Genomic DNA, 4237 nt, shown 5'->3' on the forward strand with positions numbered 1-4237 from the left:
GGGCCCGGGCGGGCCGGCAGACGCTGTTGGTTTATGGGACCGGGAACGTGCGCGGACGCGCTCCAGGGCCCCGGCCCAGGGCAGTGAGCGTATGCTGGATCTGATGCAGCCGGGATCTGGCGATCGGGGTCTCGAGTGACCTGGCACAGAGTGGCACACCTGCTCAGCCCGTGGTCCTGAGCCCGGGAGAGGCGCTTGCAAAGTTTACAGGCTCAACCCGGAGGGTGGTGCTCCCTTCTGCCATGTGGGCTGCGCCTCTCCAGCGTCGGGTCGGGCCTAAGGGACACGCTTGACAGCCGGGAAACCTGAGTTTGGGTGTGTAGGAGAGAGCCACGTCTTTATCGCATCCCACTCACTACGATGACAGCTTTGGTTTCCAGCTCGTTCATTTAGTCACCAAATTTACAATGGCTGCCCGAAACCAGGGCTGCCCAACAGGTGAAGACCAGGTTATAGGCACTGTTTTCAGGAAGTATAGGAGATGGCCTCGTTCCCATTACTTAGCTGTAAATTCAGTGCTAGGGGTTTTGTTTCACTAGGCTCCTGTTAAGCGGAGCAGCCAGATTTACCCAGTTTCTTTTTTACCTTCACTTGGATTGTTTTACCACCTGGGCCTTATCCTTTGTAATTCTGTGGTCATCGAAACACATTAATAAGGTATAATTCATCTTTTCTTCAGAATCAGACGGAAAAGATTACAGCAAGTCACAGCTTTAAAGGTCAATAGGAGAGCTCGCTGGATTGATAAACTGGCTGAAAAGTGTTTTAGGTCAGCCTGGGCAACCGTGCTCCAGGCAGTACTAGGGGACTTTGAAAAGTTCATCATGAAATGGAATTAAAGCACAAGTTGCTTTTGATGCAAAAACATTTTGAAATCTGTGTAGAGTTTGTTTTGATAATATGCATTTTTCATGTACTTTTTGAACACCCCTTATGTATCATTTTTGTCAAGAGTTTTGTGTGTGTCTGTTTAGTTGAGCTAGTTCAATTGTTGTCTGTTAGTCTAGAATTCTTCTGGAGTATTTAATTATGTTAATGCAGATTTCTGGGCCTCAGCCATTAGAAGTGACAATCCCTTAGGCTTGATTTGGGGCCCAGAAATTTTCCTGTTAACAAGGCCTGCCTCTGACTCCATGCTGCTCAGGTGTAAAGACACACCTCCCTACTTGGTAATAGCTGCTGTGTCTAAGTTGCTTTTTAGCTCTTAGAGTAGTGTCGGATACTCAAGTGACAGCTGGCATCAGAACATTAATCCTCACTGCACAAACCATCTGTTCCTCCCCCAACTCTGTTTTGTGTAAGGCCTTTGAGATTTCTAAAATTGTAAACAAAGATCAAAACATGAAAAAGAATCACAGCAAACATTTCTTGAAGACCTGTGTGCCACACTCTTCTAAACTCCAGCAAGGCACTTCATTAAATGTCATTAAAGAAAAAGGATATTTGGAGACCAGCAGATGGTGTAATCGTTTTGTCGCTGGACTCCCACATAGTCGACCATGGTTCAAATCACCGACCTGGTGGCTTAAAACTCAATGCTGGGTACGTGTACATGTGTGCCCGAGATACACGTGGCCATCCCCCTTGGGGGTGGTTTTTCAATTTGTGTCTCTGACCAGCAAAGCACATGCACCCTATACCAAAAATTGCTCTTTAGAAAAAAAAAAAAAATGGAGGTTTAGGACACCTTAAAAATACAAAGGCTATAAAAATTGGGCTACTGCAGGGGCATCCATGTCATTTTTCTTGTGGAGTTTATCTTTGGAGCAGTTACAAATTATGAACCTGAATCTTTTCTTTCTACTTAGTCTTCTTACATTTTAATGCTTACCGTCAACTGAAATGGAAAACAATTGCTTTTTAAAAGCTTTTTTCTTGTAGCTTTATAGAAATGTTTACTCTAGTTTCTATGTGGGTGGTCTGGGAGGTTTCTGGTAGGCTTGGATTGGTTGTACTGTTGTAGACAGCTTTCTCTTGTTTATTCTTGGATTCTAAGACATGCTTTTTTACTTTTTACTGTTTCTGAAATTTTGATGTATCTTTTGATTTTTGTATGTTTAATGCGGTGTAGGGTATGTCATCTGTTCACAGATACACCCTCCAAAAGCTGTTCAAAGGAGCAGTTAGCTTACAGCATGAGTATAGTGTGAGAATCAGAAATAGTACACTTGCCCAGTAACCTCTGAGCTAGCTTCCAGCCACCTTAGCCTCCGGTTGTTTCAGCATGAAGAGAAACAAGTGAGGTAACTGTGGGCAGTAAAAGTAGTGAAATTTATACTCTAACAAAAGTATTTGTGGGGGCAAACAGCTGTTAGCGTAATGGCTCTATGTCTGTCTCTATGTCTCTCTCTGTCTGTCTGGCGAGCACACGACCTATAGCAAAAATCTCTCCAAAAAAAAAAAAAAAAAAGAATTTGGGGGGCCAGCAGTTAGCGTAATGGCTATGTCGCTGGACTCCCACATAGTCGACCGAGGTTCGAGTCCCAGAGCCGGTGGCTTAAACTCACGTCGGGCGCGTGTGCGTGCGTGTCCAAGATCCCAAGAGGAGAATGGAGGAGAAGGGATTGCAGCGTGGCCATCCCCCCGGGGGGTGATTCTCGCTTTCTATCTCTCTGTCTGTCTCTGTCTGGCGAGCGCACGCGCCCTATAGCAAAAACCTCTCCAAAAAAAAGTATTATCTTGAATTGGGGTTTGTTTTGTTAGTGATTGTAGATAGGAAAAGTTCTTTAAGTGATTTTATTTTGGCCTAAGTATTCTGTGAATTTTGTATAGCTACATTTTCTGGTGCATGTATTTATACTGCATCCATATGTTGTGCTTAAAACAAGACTTTCACTTGCATCATCTTGTTGCTCATGTTCTTTAGGTAAATTTCAAGCTGATAATTGTGAGAGGTAAGATGTGTGGCTGAATATAAAGTTACTTTATCAGGTACCATTAATGATAAAAATCTAATAAGCCAACCCCACAGTTATTTATTTATTTATTTTGGAGAGGTTTTTGCTATAGGGCACATGCGCTCGCCAGACAGACAGAGAGAGACAGAGACAGAAAGTGAGAAATCACCCCCCAGAGGGGATGGTCACGCCACAATCTCTTCTCCTCCATTCTCTTCTCGGGATCTTGGGCACACACGCACACGCGCCCGGCGTGAGTTTTAAGCCACCGGGTCCAGGATGCGAACCACGGTCGACTTCGTGGGAGTCCAGCGACATAGCCATTACGCTAACTGCTGGCCCCCAAAGCACTTGATCTTTTGACAGAACTCAAGTAGATACAAGATTTAGAAAACAGCCTGAGGCCATTAAAAGGTTTTTTGTCTTTGGACGTGTCCATGTTGTGATTTGTCAGTTTACTTCTGGGTTGAATTTGAAGTTCTTTTATAAATTAGTTGTTGGCATTATGTACCATGTTGTTCAATGGTGCTTAGTTTCCAGGCCAGAACACCAATTCTACTTGGTAGCTGAAATATGGCTCAGTTATAATGACAAAAGAGGAGAAAACAGTATTCTTGAAATTCTGATGATGCAACAAAATAGAAAATCAGGGGCCTAGCAGATGGCGTAGTGGTTATGTCGCCGGACTCCCACATGGCTGACTGTGGTTTGAGTCCCAGACTCAGTCAATTGAAACTCATGCCAGGTGGATGTGCATTCTTGCCTGAGATCCTGGGAAGAGAATGGAGGAGAAAGGATTGCAGTGTGGTCATCCCTTCTGTGGGAGGGAGGGTGATTTCTCACTTTCTCTCTCTCTGTTTGTCTCTCTCTGGTGAACATACATGCCCTAAGGTAAAAACCTTTAAAAAAAAAAAAAAAAGAAAGAAAGAAAAGAAAAGAAACCAGAACATTTACAAATAAGTTACTGGTCTTTGTGGGAAATGTGGTTCCTATAAGCACAGTGGTTCTGAACTTTTTTAGGGGACAGAATTCTTTAAGAATTTGGTGAAAACTATTTTTTTTTTAAGTACTTTGAAATATGTGTAGAGTTTTGCAGTCTCAGGACATTTATATAATTTTAATTCTTAGATGAGAAAGAGCTGGAGGGCAAGTGTGACAAATACTCGTGGTTTGGGGCAATCCTGAGACAGTCTTGGCAACCTTTGGTGTCTTCCTGCTCTTGTTTCTCAGAAATCAGCTACGAACATCGTCAGCACCTGGGAGCTTGCTAGAGCTGGAGACTCTCAGGCCCTAGCCAGGACTGGTGAATCACAACCGGCATCTTAGCTGGGTGCTCTTCC

General features: G+C 43.8%; 1 protein-coding gene across 3 annotated transcripts in view; it reads left to right on the forward strand.

The window, feature by feature from the left end:
* The first annotated feature begins 89 nt into the window (after positions 1 to 89).
* Positions 90 to 4237, forward strand: part of RIOX2 (ribosomal oxygenase 2) — a 24259-nt gene continuing 20111 nt past the window's right edge. Inside the window, exon 1 of one of the 3 annotated variants that reach the window (XM_014585399.2) lies at positions 90 to 315. The gene's annotated coding sequence lies outside the window, so the exon portion shown is untranslated. Of the gene's footprint in view, positions 316 to 393; positions 439 to 4237 lie in introns of those variants that run through there. The other 2 variants (XM_006171558.3, XM_006171557.3) reach the window with 2 other exon arrangements.

This window comes from Tupaia chinensis, unplaced genomic scaffold (genome assembly GCF_000334495.1).
Source record: "Tupaia chinensis unplaced genomic scaffold, TupChi_1.0 Scaffold149851_1, whole genome shotgun sequence".
Lineage (NCBI taxonomy): Eukaryota > Metazoa > Chordata > Mammalia > Scandentia > Tupaiidae > Tupaia > Tupaia belangeri.